At 33.1% G+C, this 20,539-nt stretch overlaps 1 non-coding gene across 1 annotated transcript; it reads right to left on the bottom strand.

Annotated features, from left to right (window-relative positions):
• Positions 1 to 20,200: 20,200 nt before the first annotated feature.
• Positions 20,201 to 20,307, bottom strand: LOC121231101 (small nucleolar RNA R71). The gene has a single exon (XR_005929169.1). It is a non-coding gene; the product is annotated as a small nucleolar RNA R71 (small nucleolar RNA).
• Between the last annotated feature and the right edge of the window lie 232 nt (positions 20,308 to 20,539).

Genomic DNA, 20,539 nt, shown 5'->3' with positions numbered 1-20,539 from the left:
ATCTTTTCTTCTTTTACAAATTTTTATCATTTTTTCCATAAGTTAATATTTTTTATTTTTGTGCAACTAATTTTTTAAAAAAAATAATAATTTTTGTAGAATTTTTTTCATGCTATTGACACATAATTTTGGTAATTATTTTACCCTGAACCTTAAACCTCGAACCTTAAACCCCAAATCTTGAGGTTTAGGGTTTCAATTTTGGATTTAAGATTGGGTTTGGGGTTTAATGATTTAGGTTTAAGGTTTAAGGATTTAGGGTTTAGGGTTCAAGGTTAAGGTTAAGGTTCAAAAGTTTGGGATTATGAATTACGAGTTTAGGATTCATGGTTCTGGTTCAAGGTTTAATGTTCAAGAGTTTGGGGTTATGGGTTCATGGTTCAAATTTAGTGTTTTATATTTTGGGTTTAGGGTTTGAAATTCTAAATTTAGGGTTTTAGACTTAGGGTTCAAGGTAAAAAAAAATTATCAAAAGTATGTGTTAATGACATGAAAAAATTTGTTGAAATATAATTAAATAATTGAGAAGGGTCCATGAATAATATGGTTGTAAGGGTCCATAAAATAATTTCTTTATGGATGAGTATATAATAATAATTTCATCTCTTTAAAATTTGATGATATGACAACATTTTATTGGTACCTGAAAACCTTAGTTTTTAGAATCATCTTTATGTAAGTTATTCCCTATTAAGATCGAAGTTTTAAATTGAATAGTTATGACTTTTTAAATATGATTTCAAAAATTAAATTAAACTTTGTTGCTGCCATAAATCCGACCAAAGTCAAGTTAGGATTCCTACAATTAATCTGTCGTTCCGGAGGGAAATTAATCGAAAAACGCTTGCGGATCTTCGCTTTCCTAAAACATTATCTTAACCCGCTTTGAATATCAATTGTTCCTTAAATCTCAATAGCAAAAAGCTCCACTTTATTAATCTTTTCAATAAATTGAAGATCCAAAACAAGCACAAATGTTGCAGATGGTTTTTCTTTTTTCCTTTTCCACTCAATGTACCCTAGGAAGTACTCCAACTGAATGTCATAAAGAGCTAAACAAAGAGAAGGTTTTTGAAATTTTCTTTTTAAAAGTGAATATCAGGAATATCCCTATTCCCTAAGAATACAACTTCTTTGGAAGATGACTCGCTATTTTCTCAATACTGGATGCTAGAATACGGAAATATGTAACTTTTACCCATTCACTTTAATTTCTAATTAACCTAACATCTAAGAGAAATTATTTACTTTAGTATGTGTATTTGGTAACTCTTTTATATTAGTAAATAATATGTATTTATGCTTATTATATGTTATGTGATGCATGCCTTGCTAGTGTATTTTATAAAATTATTATTTAAAGGCTTAAGGGTTTAAAAAGTCTTTAATTTTTTTTAAAAATACAATTAAACTTCTATTTTTATTTTTATTTTTTTGCACTCAATTGAGTACTTGAGCTTTCCGAATGCTTCAAAAAATGCCCTCAAACTTAAAAAAAAAAAAATTTAAGCCCCTACTATTTCTGCACTCAATTAGGTACTTTAACTGCCAAAATGCATCAAAAAGGTCATTTGACCGTTAATTTTAATAACAGTTTACTGTTAAAGTTTAGGGTTTAAGATTTAAGGTTTAGGGTTTAAGGTTTTTAAAGTTAACCATCCTTATTTTTTTTAGCTAAAGTCACCACATGTGACAAAAAATGATAAAATAAAAAAATCAATAAAAGTTATAAAAATTCTTAAAATAAAAATATAAAGAAATGTTTAAATTTTATTAAAAATTATAAAAATCGAAAAAATTATAAAAATTGTAAAATTTTATAAAAATCATAAAATATTATAAAATATATAGAAATATAGAAAAAATTAAAAAAATTTATAAATTCGTAAGAAAATTATAAAAAATGTAAAGAAATATAAAAATTATTGTGCCAAAAGAAGAAATTATAACTTTTCTATAACTTTTATTTCTTTTTGTTTTTATTATTTTCGCCACATGTCACATTGTATTGCAGTACATTATGGCTTTAACTGAAAAAAATTGGGGTTCGTTAACTTTAACAATCAACGTTTAAAGTTAAAGGTTAAAAGGTCTTTTTTATACATTTTATAATTTTTTCTAATTTTTAATAAATTTTAATTTTTTTAAAAATTTTATGAAAATTTAATACTTTTTATAACATTTATTGCTTTTTATTTGTTATCATTTTTTGTCACATATCACGTCGTGGTTATGACACGTGGTGGCTTTAACTGAAAAAAATTAGGGGTGGTTAACTTCAACAGTCAACCATTGAAGTTAACAGTCAAAGGGCCTTTTTTATGCATTTTGACAGTTCAAGTATCCAATTGAGCACAAAAAAAAGGGGAAGCAAGGGCTTAACTGCTTATTTTGAAAAAAAATTAAGGGCCTTTTTTATGCAATTTGAAAGTTCAAGTATCCAATTGAGTGCAAAAAATGAAGCAACGGGTCAATGGCTTTTTTTTAAAAAAGTTTGATAGCCTTTTTGATGCATTTTTGAAAGTTCAAGTACCAAATTGAGTGCAAAAAAAAAAAAGAATGGGGCTTCATTGCTTTTTTTGAAAAAATTTGAGGGATTTTTACACCCTTAAACCTTATTTAACTAATAACATATTAATTAAAATTGTTGATAAAACAATATCCGGAAAATTATAAACAACTTCAAAAATATGCTTAAGTTTTTAACATATAATATATTTGTAATATTATAAATATAATTTATATTTAATTAGGAGGAAGAAAATTTAAAACACAAAATCATTATAATATGTATATATAATTAATGATTCACAATCTTAATATATATGTATGATATAGGTAAGTTTAGAAATAAAGTTTAAATAATTTTAATATTAGAAATAAAAGTTTTCAATGTTTTTTAATTTTTTTTAAAAAATAATATGTAACACCCTTAACTCAAATCTGTCGTCGAAACAGGGTTACGAAGTATTACCGAAGTTTACAATTTAAACAGAAAGAAAATTCAAACAATTCATAACATATAGCATTCATGTCAGAAGCCAACCATAATCATGCATATTGTTTTTAATACGAGCTCTCAAGGCCCAAAATACATCTTAGAAACAAATCGGGACTAAATTGGAAATTTAGAAAAATTTTCGGAAACTTACGAAATTTTTAAAACTGCAGGGGTCACATGGTCGTGTGGCCAGGCCGTGTAGGCATTCGAAATAGGGACACACGGTCATGTCCCAGCCCGTGTTAATGCCCATGTAACTCACTGACTTATGCCACACAGCCAAGCCACATGCTAGTGTGCTAGGCCGTGTGAGCATACTAACTTGCGCTATTTAAAAAATACAGCGGAGACACGGCTGAGACACACGCTCGTGCCTCTGCCCGTGTGGACGAAAATAGGCCATTTTACAAACCCCATTTCTCACCCACTTTGGCATCCACCTACACTCATCATTTTGCGTATACACAAGTCATAATTAGGCATTCAAAACAAGTCAAAATCAAGCCTTAAACATGTAAATCATCACATACAACCAATATGTCCTTAGGCACCTCAAATGAAAATGTGCAAACATGTCAACCATGTGTCCAAATTTACCTAAGTGACCAAATACAGATATGCATAATTGTACCAAAACCTATCATGTAGGTCACTTATCAAGCTCACCCATTTGGTACCTAAAATACCAATTCACAAGATAAATCATTTTGCATCTTTTCATGTCACTTAACTTACTTACCAAAACATATCAATATTTCTAAATGATACCAAATATACCATTCTAAACCAATCATCAATATACTTATAAGTTTTCCATAACAAAGCACTAAATCACACCAAGGTATATAACATATCTTATATGCATTATCAAATCACATTTTACTTTCTATCACTCTACCACATCAGACACACATCAATTATGATAATGCCACATATATATACACATCAAAATATACCAAACACAAGCCATATAAGTGGCTAATCTTAGCAGAACTCTTATATGCCAACACTGACCAAATTAACTTATGCATGCCATTATAACCAAAATTAAATAACCGAAAGCACCAAAAGAGCCAATGGGTAGTGTGATATAGCTCCAACAAGCTTCCAACCCAAACAAGCTTCTGAATCACTATAAAACATGGAAAATAACATAGAGTAAGCATTTAAGCTTAGTAAGTTCGTATAACATAGAATTTAACTTACCATTTAGTCACATTTAAGGTAAGCATACAAAGCATATCTAAACTCAATTTGGCCAAAAGCCTAGATACATATCCTTATCAACCATGTTACTCATGTAGTTTATATAAATATCCAGAAACATGTATGAGCTCAACAATAACCAAACTTCTGTGTACATATAATTTCCAACTCATGCATCTATATATCATGTCCAAATCATTTTCATATATCTCATGTAAATACATATGGCAGCTCGTAGTGAACTCATGTAATCTCGTAACAAAATAATGCTCGTTGAACCATTTAGAATATCGTTGGATACGCGAGTAGTACACATGAGGTGTACTGAACTGTAATCCGTTAATTCATGTACATTTATGCTCATACAAGCTCTGAATCGGTATGCTCTCACAAGCTGTAAACAGTAAGCTCTTCCGAGCTGAATAATGGTAAGCTCATATGAGCTGAGTATCGGTAAGCTCATGTGGATGAAATCGGTAACCCTAATGACATGTCATTTGTATCCTACGAATTCCTAAGGTTCAAAAGGGGCTCGGTAGTCTTTGTACATCTTCGGATATGTGATCAATATTCATTCATGGCAATTACACAATTTACAAACATATCATTCAATTTAAAACTATAAGTGTACAATTTAATTACACAAACTTACCTCAATGACTCTATGTAGATACGAAGACGACTAATCCGGGATTTTCTCTTTGCCTCGATTTAACTCCGTATGAGATCTAACCGGATCTATATGGATAAATTTAACCCAATTCAATAAATTTCACATTTAATTTTGTCCTACATGTAATTTTGGAAAATTTATCATTTTGCCCCTGTACTTTTATTTCTTTGCAATTTTGTCCCTAGGTTCGAAAAATGAAATTCATTCAATTTTATCCCTACCCAAGCCTAACCAAATTATAAACATATTTATGACAGCCCGTATATTTCACAAATTCACACTTTTACCACACAATTTATCACAATTTTCAATTTAATCCCTAATTGATAATTTCATCAAAAATTCCCTTACAAAAGTTGTTTATCTAACAACAACCATTCATTTTCTACCATTAAAATTCAAAACCCTAACATATTCATCAATGACAAAACTCAAATACTTTAACAATTTTACAAATTAGTTCCCAGGCTAGCTAGATTAAGCTACAACAATCCCAGAAACATAGAAATCATTAAAAACAAGACAAAAATGCATACCTAATTGAAGGATTAAAGATGGTCAGATGAAGCTTCCATGGTTTCTCCCTTTTTACTTTGTTATTTGGTTGAAGAAACAAAAATAAAGATGAATGTTTTATTTTGTTTCTTTAACTATTAATCTTATTAATTATTTACTTATTTAACCTTTATAATTAATTCAAATTACAAAATTGTCAAGCCATTATCATCCACTAACATATTAATGGGATATTTACCCTATAAGGACCTCTACTTTAAAGTTCCATAGCTATTTAATAGCTTTATCTATTAGAACTCAACTTTTGCACTTTACGCGATTTAGTCCTTTTTATCAAATTGAATATGTAAACGGTAAAATTTCTTAACAAAATTTTATACAGTAATATTATCAAAATAAAATAATAATAAAATAAATTTTTCAACTTCGGATTTGTGGTCCCGAAACCACTATTCTGATTTTACTGAAAACGAGTTGTTACATAATATATCTAATACAACCAAAATGACTTGTATCTACGTATTTACAATGTTTGGTACATATTTTCAAGTGAAGTTTGAGGAATTCTATAGTACATTTCTAGATGTGACTCACTATTTATAACTTTAAAAATATTCTAATATTACTATCAACATTGTGGGATCCTACAGGGTTACACCTTACGGTTAAAATGATTGGATTATGTAAAAAGATGGGATTCGAATTATATTAATTATAAAAATATTCTCATAATTAATTTAATTCCATAAAGTTAAATATTAAACACAATATACGTGCATACTTGATGCACACACATAGATAATGCAATTTAACTAGTGTGAAATGGGCTTCACATAATCTTAAATTGCGTAAATCCTAATACCGATATTACTAATTAGATAATTAGTGATTTTTGGTTAAGAATTATTTTAAGAGAGTTTAAAATATTGATATTTTTTAGAAAGAATATAATTTTATGACAATCATTTAATAATTGTTATGTGTGATTGTGTGCATTCAAATCGTGTTTTTGAATAAAAGGAAATTATATCAATGTTAAATCCTTACATTCAAAATGTTTTGAATAAAAATAGAAAGGATATCAATCCATAATTCCACTCCCCTTTACTTACCTGAATAGACACATTGCTAGCAATATATTATTCGGTTAAACTCTCCAAAAATGTTTTGAGAGAATCTCCACTCGTGGTTGTTGGGTGGATCATGTATAGGTGGGGACTTTTTTATTGTGGCTAAGGCTTGCAACATCAACAAAGTTTTTCAGCCCCATACCAATGTTGTTTTTCAAATTGTTTAAGGTCTATTTTCAACTTTTTTAATCCTGGTTCATTCCCCGTATATAAATCTATAGGTTGTTATAACAGCTCATACTTGACGCAATTATTGGGTCCAAACTACCAGATACGACATTCGCTTTCAAAGCAAATACAATCGATTGCAAACAAATTTCATCATCAAACACATATATTTCATATCATATGACATACTTCATTTCAATTCCCATATTACATAACACAATTCAAGTATTTCATGTCATTTTCCATTTTATTCATTTTAGTCCTCTATCTCGATAATCTATACCAAAACTTAATGAAACATTTCATATCATCAAGTCATACTCACCTTGACATTCTCTCATTCGACTAATATATTTATGCAACCAATTAATTCCATCTCGATGCATAAAAGTACAAACTGTGGTCTCCCGTTACTCATCAACAACTCTCGTTTTTCCTTTTTCTCTCGAAGGTTTCACGTTGACATTAGCTACGAATAGTCATAAAACATAACAGACTAACAATTTCTAGTCAATTCATAACCAATTCTCAATTTATGCATAGTTTGTAATTTATTCAATTTAGTTCCTAAAATCGAGACAATCAAATATCAAATTTCACATATATTTATTAGATACCATATACTTTCTATTCCTATCAAAATTTCATAACAAGTTTGTATTTTATTCAATTTGGTCCCTAATGTAAACAAGCTAACAATCAAGCTTATTAAGCTTTACAATTTAGTCATTTCATAATCTAAGCTTCATTTCTTCAATTTCACACCTAATTCATCCAATTCTCAACAATGGCAACATACCATAAATTCACCAATTGATCAAATTTATCCATGTAACACCCCTTACCTGTGTCCAATGCCGAGATGGATACAGGGCATTACCGGACTAAAATGTAAAAATACACACAGAACCAAGCCATAAAATTTCTTTTGAATCCAAACTGTACATACACATGCAACTAGTCCCTATTACGGGCCTACAAGGCCCAAAGCATACAACGAGGGTGGTTCGAGACTAAACCGTGAACTTTAGAAAATTTTTCATAAAGTAGGGTCACACGCCTGTGTCTCCAAGCTGTGTAACTCTCTATTTATGACGTCAGCATCAATTAAGGATCACACGGCCAAGTCACAAGCCTATGTGTCAGGCCGTGTGGCGAATTTAATTTTCGTATTTAAGGTGCAGACTTCGCACGACCTAGGCACACGCCCATGTACAAAGGCCGTGTTCTCCACACGGCTAACACACATGGCCGTGTCTCTACCCGTGTGTTTACTACCATGCATACTGACTTGTAAAACTAGGGTGCAGGGGACACACGGCCTGACGACACGCCCATGGGACTGACCGTGTATCACACACGGCCTAGACACATGCCCATGTGTCTACCCGTGTGGACAACTTTGAGGCTATTTCCAAGCCCTCTTGTCACCCTTAACAACCTCTACATACACTCATATGCCAATGGTGGTTATCATGGCATAAAAGGGTTACTTAGACATCCATAGCTTTAACTCATGCATGATAAATTCATATCAAGTATACCTAATTGGGACTTCTTGACTTGCTCAGTTCATTCAATCCATTTCTTTACCTTCATTAATATGGTAACCATGCCAATTGACATCATTTATCCATCAAGCATAAATTTCGCATTTTATCAACCATTATTTACAACCAATTTGGCACACACCATAAGGGTAATAACACATCTAATGCATGTATCAATATTTAGGGAATTCAACCCAATAATCAGTATGAGCCATATTTCATGGCCATATACAATATGAAACAATATACCAAAATGAGTCATCACTTTGGCTAACAAATATGACACATATAACAAAATACTAAGTCCCCTATACATGTCATACTTAAATGTAATAAACCAATTATACCACAAAATATTTTTTGATAGTGTGGCTCGAGCTCCGACGTTCACGATCCCCAAGCTAGCTTGGCGATGCTAAAAGAAAAAGGAAAAAAGAGAGAGAGGTAAACATATAGCTTAGTAAGTCGTGTGCAAATAATAAACAACATAGGTCATGAAACTCATCGATTAAACATACTATCAATTACCACCACATTATCATATTACACATAATGAACATATTGAAAATTGATAACAAATGTATTTGAACATCATACTTATCTTACTCTTTCATACCCATACCAAATTTCCCAACATGAATCGAGTCCAACACTCATGAGGTTTACGTACATACCTTTCCTAAACATTCTTACTCATTCTACCCCACTTCTTAATCATAATCTTGAATGGCCCGTTGAATTACCTAGAATACTAGAAGACGTTCAGAATCATCATACACCAAATAGAATGCCAAAGCCATGTCCCCGATATGGTCTTACATGGGTCTGCATATCGATGCCATATCCCAGATATGGTCTTATACGAAGTCTCATGTCAGTGTCGATGCCACGTCCCAGAAATGGTCTTGCATGAGACCTCATATTGATGCCATGTCCTAGACATGGTCTTACATGAAATCTCATACCAACGCCATATCCCAATTATGGTCTTACATCGGTACACATATCAACGCCGATGCCATTTTTGTCCATAATGACATATAATGGTATAGTTACTAAATAAGGACTTCAAATTTCTAATCCCATCACATTTAAGCCCCGTTAATCAACTAGAACACATGTTTTTCACTTATTGCAATTTAGTCATAATAACTCAATTGGACAACTTATCAGTAAAATTTCTCGTTGATATTTTCACACAGTTATTAAATCACACAGTAGACCTTAAAACTTTGATAGGAGTATTTCTACCTTAAATTTGTGGTTTCAAAACCACTTTTTCGTTTAGGCCCTAATTCGGGATGTTACAATTCTCCTTCTTAGGGATTTTTGTCCCCGAAAATCTTACTGATAAACAAGTGCGAATATTGGTTTCTCATGGCCTCCTCGGGCTCCCACGTAGCTTCTTCTAACCCATGCCTATGCCATAACACCTTCACTAAGGCGATATTATTGTTTCTCAACATTTTGACTTCCTGAGCCAAAATCTTGATCGGCTCTTTACCATAAGTCATGTCCGGTTGAATCTCAACCTCTGTTGGTGAAATCACATGTGAGGGGTCCTATCTATAACGGTGTAACATAGACATGTGGAATACATCATAGATCTTTTCCAATTCAAGCTGTAAAGCCAAACGGTAAGCTACCAGTCCCATCCTTTCGGTGATTTCATAAGGTCCTATGAAACGAGGACTCAATTTGCCTTTCCGACTGAATCTCAGAACCTTTCTCCATGGGGATACTTTCAAAAATACTTTATCGCTCATTTGATACTCAATTTCTTTTCTTTTCAAATATGTATAAGACTTTTGTCTATCCAATGACGCTCTTAAACAATCTTTAATTACTTTTACTTAGTCCTCGATTTCTTTCACCAAGTCAACTTCATGTATTTGATTTTCCTTGAGTTCTGTCCAATACAAGGGAGTTCGACACTTTCAGCCATACAACGCTTCATAGAGCGCCATTTTTAAACTCATCTAAAAACTATTGTTATAGGCAAACTCAACCAAGGGTAAGTACTTTTCCCAACCACCTTGGATTTCTAGAACACAAAATCTCAACATATCTTGCAAGGTTTGAATCACTCTCTCGGATTGGCTGTCAGTTTGTGGATGAAAGGCAGTACTAAAATTCAATCTTGTGCCCAAGGCTTCTTGCAACTTTTTCCAAAACCGCGAGATAAACCTCAGATCTCTATCTAATATGATTGATAAGGGTATTCCGTGAAGTCTTACAATTTCATAAATATATAACTCAGCCAATTTATCAAGCGAGTAGTCGGTACGTACCGATATAAAGTGAGCCAACTTCATCAATCGATCAACTATGACCCACACTACATGTTTCTTACTTGGCGTCAAAGGTAAGCCCGTTACAAAATCCATAGTAATTCAGTCCCATTTCCACTCGGGAACAACGATAGGCTGTAGTAATCCTGAAGGTACTTGGTGCTCAGCTTTTACTTGTTGACAAATTAAGCATCTCACAACAAACTCGGAAATATCTCTCTTCATAGTGTTCCACCAATATATTTTCTTCAATTCGTTGTACATTTTCGTACTATCGGGGTGTACTGACAGACGACTATTGTGTGCCTCATGCAAAATCTTATGAATCAACTCATTATCTTTAGGAACACAAATCCTATCTTGGAACATTAAGCAACCATCGAAATCAATCCGAAAATCAGATTCAAAACCCGACTCACACTGAGTTCTCTTAGTGTCCTAACCCGTATTCGTCGCCGGAAACGGGTTACAAGGTATTACCAGATGAAACATAACTTCCGAATAATCATATGCATAATTTTATTGAAACTCTTAAAATAGATAATTATTAATATAAATAAAACTAAATTAATCTCTTTGCAAATCATATTGTAGTACTTTCTAAACACATAATTAGATTTATAATTCATAAGCAATAAGCATTGAACATATCATTTAATCACATTGCATTTGTTCATATCATAAATATAATATAATACTACAATCTATAAACACATATATAAGACATAATAAATAAAGATATTCAAACACATCTCATTTTTGGCAAGTTCCATTTGGCACCATCTAGAAAATAACAAACTTAATTCCTTATAACTTAAAGTATTATTTATTTAGTCACTTTACAAAACCTCAGCCGAATATAGTAATGCATATTCCAATGTCCACTTTTAACTTACTAAATTCCTTTACAAGCGTATATTCTTACATAGAACTAATTCCAAACATTATCCAAAATTTTCATATCACATTAAGAAAATTACAACTATGTATTTGCAATGTAACAAACTTCATATTCAAGACCAATTCAACAAATACATATTCAACTAAGCACATACAATTATATATAAATCAACCCATCACTTCATATACTTATATGTAAATATATATATAAATACCAAATCGTGATTAATTTACCAACATAATTCTTATCCATTTCTTGACTTAATGAAAGAATTTTAATAAGCTAACACATCCATTATATATAAATATCATGTCTTAAACATATATCTCTTACACTGCAATAATTATTAATAAACTAACATGATTTGAAAACACACCACAAAGCATCCAAATTTACTATTCAAATGGTCAAAACCCAAATACAATTGCCGAATATAAACAAGTTAAATTCATATGCTTTAAGATACATTTAGGAATTATACTTTTTTCCAAATCAGAAGACCATATTAAGTTATTTTATATTCGGCTATTCAATGAAAGTACACTATGAATCAAATTTTATACCTATCATTATAAAACCAAAGTTTTAGCCATATATGCACAAAATCCCATTTCTCAATAAAACCAAATACAAGACATATTTGAATCAATAAAATCATGAGTAAAATATCAAACATAACCATACTTATATATAGCAAAACCAAATCAACCAAAACCACAACCAAACATAATCATCAAGCCAAAACATAAATTCCAAGATTAACAAAATGGACAAGCCATTTTCGCATGGCTTATACATATATATACAACTTCAACCATATTCGAAAATTAGTATAGCCCATACATGACATACGTCTCTAATTCAACTTTTAAAAGTACTGAAAGCAGTCAATAGTGTGATAGACTTCGCTGACGATCCCGGAGCCTGCAACTAGTATCCAAAATCTATAAATAGAAGTAAAAATACACACACAGAGTAAGCTGTCTTAGCTTAATAAGTCATAAGCAAATATTAACTCAATAACAATAATAATTTAATAAGACATAACCAAACTATACTTGTAAATTCAAATATCCACATATAACTAAACATAAATTAAGTTTTGTCCAAACATGCATTCGTTCTTTAACCAAAATCATCTTTCATACTCAAAATCAATAAAAATTTCACTTGTCCGAATGCATACTATCATAATACATTTATACAATTCACATTTCCTTAGTCATAATTTCACATTCAATTACCATATAGACAAATACACATATAAACTTTAGCATAAGTATGAAATTCACATTTCCATATCATACATATATATATCATTAAACCAAATATGACCAATCATATACTTAAACATATGGTTTCATTCACTTCATTCATAGCTCAATTCTTAATTCAAATATTATCTCAATGGCATTGATAATTTATTAAGGCATAACCAAGCCATACTTATGAAATTTAATTACCAAACATTTATCTATACATAAATTATAACATTTCCAAACACACATTGATTCACTAACATTTTTAATATCACATAGACCTTATTTTGCCGAATATATATACTTCCCTATAAACACATTCAAGGTTCACATTTCAAATACCTACAAATTGAATGCACATAAATCCTTTAATATCAATATGAAGTTTACATTTCAATTTATTTCTCATATAACATTAGGCCGAATATAAGCTCAAAAATCAAACATTAATATCACATACTTATACATTAATCCACATATAGATTTTCATATACACAATCACTACCATTACGTCATTTATAACTTGTATCACATATCAAATAATCAACTTACCTTATTTCTGAAAAGGTAATAAATTGTCAAATACCTGTTCACTTAAACTTGTTTTCACATTCATTCGTAACTTATCCTTACCTGTTGAACCATTCAGAATTAAAAAGGATACTCGGATTATAACACATATCGTACAATGCCAATGTCCCAGACGTGGTCTTACATGTAATCACATGTCGGTGCCACTGTCCCAGACAGGGTCTTACACGACTCACAATTACGATGCCGATACTCGAAATCACATATCGATGCCAACGTCCTAGACGTGGTCTTACACGAGAACACATACCGGAAATCCTGTGTCATGACATATGTATCCTAGCTATTCCTAAGGTTCGTACGGGGCTTTTCAGATGTCGAATCTTGGTCGAATCGAATCGTAAACATAGCTCCCAAGTGTACACATATTTGGCTATCATTTATACATTCTCCAATGTATCAATTCAGCACATGTAACTTATTTTTATTTAAAAAAAAAGTAACTATGTTTATTTGCTTATAAACTTACCTCGGACAACGGTAATCGGAACGGGACGATTAATCGACGATTTTAGTTTTCCTCCGATTCAAATCTGATTTCTTTGGTTCTTAATCTAAATGTATTCAAAATAAACTAATTCAATATAATTTCATTCAATTTAGTCCAAAAACACATAAATGGGAAAATTACTATTTTACCCCTAACATTTCATACTTTTTTACAATTTAGTCCAATTTGCGTAAAACACAAAACATACAAAATTTACACATATCAAGCTTTGGTTGAATCTTCATTATGCCCATACAAGCCCACACAATTTATTTATTTCACATTTTAGTCCCTCAATTTATTGTTTTTTGTAATTTAGCCTTAATTACTCAAATTCATCAAAATTTCCAATACAAAACATACTAACCCAAAACATATCTTCAATAATTAATCATCAAACATCACAAAACACAATTATTCATCAATGGCATAACTCAAAATATTCATCAAAATCAGAAATTGAAGCATGGGTTGGGTAGTATTCTAAGCAATGATCTCAAAAAACTAAAAATTTTCAAAAATCGAAAATAAAACATACCTTGATTTAGCTTTCAAATGGCGAAATGTCTCAAACTCTTTTCCTTTCTTTTTATCTGAAGTTTCGACACTTAAAGAAAAATGATGCATGGCTTTTGTATTTTATTTTATATTATAACATAACATATTATTTAACTTACATATTTAACTTTTATTATAATTATGAAAACATTATATCATAAGGTTACAACCGTCCACTACATATAATTATGTTTTAATTGCATTATAAACGCTTCATATTATAAAGACAACAACAATTAGGCACTTTCACATTTAACCTTTAAATTTTCATTTTACGCGATTTAGCCCTTTTATTTAATCAAGCACTCAAACAACAAAATTAATTCATGCAAATTTCACACATGCAAATTCACACAAAATAAACACAGAAAATAATATTAAAATATTTTTTTGACTTAGATTTGTGGCTCCAAAACCACCATTTCAGATAGGGTCAAAAATCGGGCTATTACACTTAGCTTGCAATTCATTGTCGTTACTTTGAGCTTCACAAATTTCTTGAAGAAACATCGGCCTAGCTCTCAACTCCGCAACTACAGCACCATCATTTGATAAAGCCAATGAGCACCCATGGCTCTCAAAGAAAATAAAGATTTTCTACTTAGCGCATCGGCAACCACATTCGTCTTTCCCGGATGATAGTCAATTACTAACTTATAATCTTTTATCAACTCTAACCGTCTCCGTTGCCTAAGATTTAAATCCTTTTGAATCATTAGGTATTTCAAACTCTTGTGATCAGTGAATATTCGACATATCTCGCCATACAAATGGTCTCTCCAAATCTTCAATGCGAACACAATGGCGGCTAGTTCTAAATCATGTGTCGAGTAATTTTTCACATGTGGTTTCAGTTGTCTAGATGCATAGGCTATCACTTTGCCTTCTTGCATAAGCACACATCCCAAACCATTCAAGGATGTATCACTAAAGATCATGAACTCCTTTCCTGGCTCAGGTTGAACTAACACTGGAGCTTCAGTCAACAATGCTTTGAGTTTCTCAAAACTCTGTTGGCACTTCTCTGTCCATTCGAACTTAACATCCTTTTGTAACAACTTTGTCCTTTAACAAACCGTCTGTAATAACCGGCCAAGCCTAAAAAGCTTCTAACCTCTGTCACATTCTTCGACGGTTTCCAGTCAACAACGGCTAAAATCTTACTCGAGTCAACTCTAATACCGTCTCTCGAAACAATGTGTCCTAAAAACCCAACTTCACGAAGCCAAAATTTTCTTTTACTGAACTTGGCATACAACTGCTTGTCCTTCAAGGTCAAAAAACATTTCTCAAGTGCTCGGCATGCTCTGCCTCATTTCTTGAATAAATCAGAATATCATCAATGAACACCACAACAATCTTGTCTAAATATGGCTGAAATATTCGGTTCATTAAATCCATAAACACAGCAGGAGCATTTGTTAACCCAAATGGCATAACAAGAAATTCGTAGTGGCCATACCTCATTCTGAAGGTAGTCTTAGGCACATCTGACTTTTTAACTCACAACTGATAGTAGTCGGACCTTAGGTCTATATTTGAAAATACAGTGGCTCCCTTCAATTGATCAAATAGATCATCGATCCTTGGCAAAGGATACTTGTTCTTTATAGTCACCTTGTTAAGCTGTCGATAATCTATACATAGCCCTATCAAACCATCTTTCTTTTTCACAAATAATACGGGAGCACCCCAAGGCAAAAAGCTCAGTCTCGCAAAACCCTTTTCAGTCAACTCCTGTAACTGAACCTTCAACTCTTTTAATTATGTTGGGCCATCCTATAAGGAGCAATCGAAATAGGTGCAGTACTAGGAGTCAAATCAATACCAAAATCTACTTCCCTAATAGGATGTAACCCCGGTAATTCTTCCGGGAACATATCCAGATATTTACATACTACTGGTACCGACTCAATCTTTAACTCAAACTCTTTAGTGTTCAACATAAAGGCAAGGTAAGCTTCATACCCCTGTCTTACACATTTTAGAGCAGACATGGAAGAAATCACCACAGGCATGCCATTCAATTCATCTGGTTCAACCCAAAGAACACTACCATTCTCATATTTCAGTTCAATAAACTTTCTTCCACAATTCACTACCACATCGTGAGTGGTCAACCAATCCATACCAAGAATTACATCAAATTCATCAAACGGTAATAGCATGCGATTAGCCGAAAAATAATGACCTCTAATCATTAAAGGGCAATTTTTACAAATTTTATCAACTAACACATACTTGCCTAATAGGTTTGACACCTTTATTACGAACTAAGTAGACTCAACAAACAAGTCCATACCAGACACCAACTTCATGCAAATATACGAATGGGTAGACCCCGGATCAATCAAAAACAACAAAAGTTTCATAGATAGAAAATGTACCCGTAATTACATCATGAAACGAGGCGTCTCTGTGAGCGCGAATGGTGTAGGTCCTCGCAGGTGCCCTACCCTCGGGTTTCACCGCAGACTCCCTAAGTGCACCCTTACTACTTATCCCACTACTCGGATTCTTCTAAGCTCTTCCCTTATTAGTATTGCTATCTGACCTTGTTCCTTGAAAGTTTCCTCTCCCTGTCCTCTCGGGACATCTCTAATAAAATGGTCAGGGGAGCCACACATAAAATAGGTTCTATCACACCCTCGGCACTCTTTGGGATTATGTCTCTTGCGCTGGGGGCATCCCGATCTATTGGGTCGAGCATTCCCAATACTAGCAATTAAAGTAGTTTGAGCTTTTGAAACCATGTACTGTTTACTCCTATTCTTGCCTTAAAACCTAGCAGAGACATTAGATCAAGTAGTGAACTCTCTAAACTTCTCAGATGAAGATTCAAAAGATTTTCTCAGTTGCCTCTTCCTCGAGTCTCAAGACTCCAGATCAGCTTTCCACTTTTCTTTACCCAATTCTTCAGCTTTGCATGCTCTTTCGACTAACACAACAAACTCTTTTAACTCAAGGATACCGACCAACAATCGAATGTCTTCGTTCAACCCGTCCTCAAATCTTTTACACATGACGGCTTTAGTAGATACACATTCCCGAGCATATTTGCTAAGCCTCACAAACTCACGCTCATACTCGGTAACTGTCATTTTACCCTATTTCAACTCGAAGAACTTCTTCCTCTTTTGATCCATAAACCTTTGACTGATATACTTCTTGCGAAATTCCTCTTGGGAAATTCCTCTTGGAAAAACTCCCAAGTCACTTTCTCCCTCGACACAATCGACACGAGGGTATTCTACCACTAGTAATTTGAATCTCTTAGAGGCGATACCATGCACTTCATGCACTCCTCTGGTGTGCATGAAAACTCATCAAAGACCCGAATGGTATTCTCGAGCCAAAATTCTGCTCTTTCTGGATCATCATCTATGTTAGCTCGAAACTCTTCAACTCTTTACTTTTTAATCTGGTCAAATGGAGGCCTTTCCCTTCTCACCATCTCAACAACTTGAGGAGCTACAGGGGTAGGCTGAGGAATAGGCGGGGGTGGGGGATGTTGAACACCCGGGTTTTTCCAAACAAACTCAGTGTACCGATTATTCATCATGTGGAGAAAGGCTTCTCTGCCTCATTCTCCTATACTAACTGTCTTGGGTCTACTATCAGATGGCATTGCTCCTTCAGTGAAAGCAGGAGCTTTACTTTCTACATCGTCAGCAACTGCTCGTTCAGGATTCATTTACTATATAAAACACAATTTAAATTGTCTGGAGTTGTCATACTAGCATAATATAAGATGGCATGTATAGCTAGGCTTCCACACTCGCTACGTAGTCCTAGAACTGACTAAACTGTAACTCTGATACCAATAAATGTAACACCCCTTACCCGTGTCTGATAAACTGTAAATTATACATATTTTTACCCCATGTTTAATGCATTTTATGGATGATTTCTCATTAGAATTGGTGAATTCGACGCTCCTAATGCTTTAATTTCATGTATTATACTTAGGAGAGCATAGGAGAGCGAAAGGAACGAGAAACGGGCCAAAAACGGAGAAAATGGGCCAAAGAACAAAATCAACACGGCCTGGACCTCCTCACACGGGCAGACCACACGGCCGTGTCAATTTGGCAGGCTCAAACACACGGCCCTGTCCCTATCGAGCCCATGTTGAGTCCAATTTGGAAAAAGGCTAATTTTGAGGGCTTCTAGGCATCCCAAAGCCTATAAATACACCCTAGAGGAGGAAGAAAAATGAGGGGAGAATAGGGGGTAAGGAATTACTCCAAGGAAGCCGATTGATCCATCTCAGAAGCCGAATTCATCATCAAGACTGAAGATCTCTCCTCAATTTCCCTTCAGGAGTTTTGGGTTTTCTTTATGTTTTGTATTCTTTTTTCTTCTGAGATGTTTTCTTATTTAGTTATGAACTAAAACCCCTAAATACCTATGGGGAATGAAACCTAAGACGAATCTTGTTATTATTTTCTGAATCATTTGATAAATATTTAACATGTTCTTAATTATGTGTTCTTAATTCTTCTTGTAATATCCCAGTATATTGATTCAAGACAAGCTCTTATTCAGAGTAGGAATAGACCCTGTCTAAGAGTACATTTGTCATAATTAAGTGGAGTTGATTGCGCACCTAGACATAGGGTGACAAGATTTTTTCGGATTAGGGTGAAACCTAATAAGAGGATCCATAGATCGAATTAATGCAACCCTAGAGTGTTAATTAGAGAAAAGTCTCGGTTATTCAATCTAGGGATTAGACGTTATTAGTCTTGAATAGGGATAATAACATAACTTAGGGATCTCTACGGAACAAGTTGAATGAATAAATCGTCTGATTCAGAGCCAGAATAACAAGTCTAGGTGGATTTTTCCTTAGGTATTTCCTTAAATCAATCGATTTTCCCAAAAGAAATTCCCCAATTCTTTTCTCTGTGTGTTCTTAGTTTAGATAATTAGTTAATTAAAACAAAACCTTTTTATTCTTAGGCTAGATAATAAAAAGACAGTCATTACTAGAACTTTTAGTTCCTTTGGGTTCGACAATTCGGTCTTGCTAAAACTATACTACTGTTCGATAGGTACACTTGCCTACATCACGATAATAGTTAGTTCAAGAATGAGTAATTATAAATATTTAAAACCTATCACGAAATCACGCGATCAAGTTTTTGGCGCCATTGCCGGAGAACTGAAATATTAGGAACACTCAATTTTTATTACTTTAGCCATTTATTTTTCTTACAATTTAATTTAATTTTATTATTATTATTATTCATTAACCTACTCTTTCTTCCTCTTGGCAGGTTTTTATAGTTTATAACTAGAAGAAACCCGTCAGGGCCAATACTTTTTGATGAAGAAATTGATCACACAGTTCATAGAAACCAAAAAGAAATAAGGCAAAGCTTACGATACACAGAGAACATGCAAGAAGATGATACTCAACCCCCAATCGAAGAGATGGCTAAAAAACAAAACAATCAGCTACCTCCTACAATTGCGGTTAATCAAAATCCTGCTCCACGCACTATATATGATTATGCTAAACCTTCTTTAACAGGAACTGAATCTAGCATAGTTAGACCTGCTGTAGCTGCAAATACTTTTGAATTAAACCTAACACTATTCAGATGATATAACAATTTGTTCAGTTTGATGGTTTACAGGATGAAGATCCCAAGCTCACTTAGCAAACTTTCTGGAATTTTGCAATACATTTAAAATCAATGGCGTTTCTGATGATGCCATTCGTCTTCGGTTGTTTCCCTTTTTATTGAGGAACAAAGCTAAACAGTGGTTGAACTCGTTACCACGAGGATCAATTACTACTTGGGAACAAATAATCGAAAAATTTTTACTCAAATATTTTTTGCCGGCTAAAACGGCTAAATTACGTAATGATATCTCTTCTTTTGTGCAGATGGATTTAGAAACACTCTACGATGCATGGGAGAGATACAAGGACCTTTTGAGAAGATGCTCTTACCATGGGTTACTGCTTTGGCTCCAAGTTCAAACATTCCACAATGGTCTGAATCCTTCGACTCGGCAAATGGTTGACGCAGCTGCTAGCAGAACCATCAACAATAAAACACCGGAAGATGCCTATGAGTTTATAGAGGAGATGTCACTTAATAACTATCAATGGCAAGTCATAAGGACATAGCCAACGAAAATAGCCGGCGTTTATAATGTTGATTCGGTCACCATGCTCTCTAATCAGGTA

Source organism: Gossypium hirsutum, chromosome A06 (assembly GCF_007990345.1).
Source record: "Gossypium hirsutum isolate 1008001.06 chromosome A06, Gossypium_hirsutum_v2.1, whole genome shotgun sequence".
In the NCBI taxonomy this organism is placed as follows: Eukaryota; Viridiplantae; Streptophyta; class Magnoliopsida; order Malvales; family Malvaceae; genus Gossypium; species Gossypium hirsutum.
This window is presented reverse-complemented; position numbering and strand designations above follow the sequence as displayed.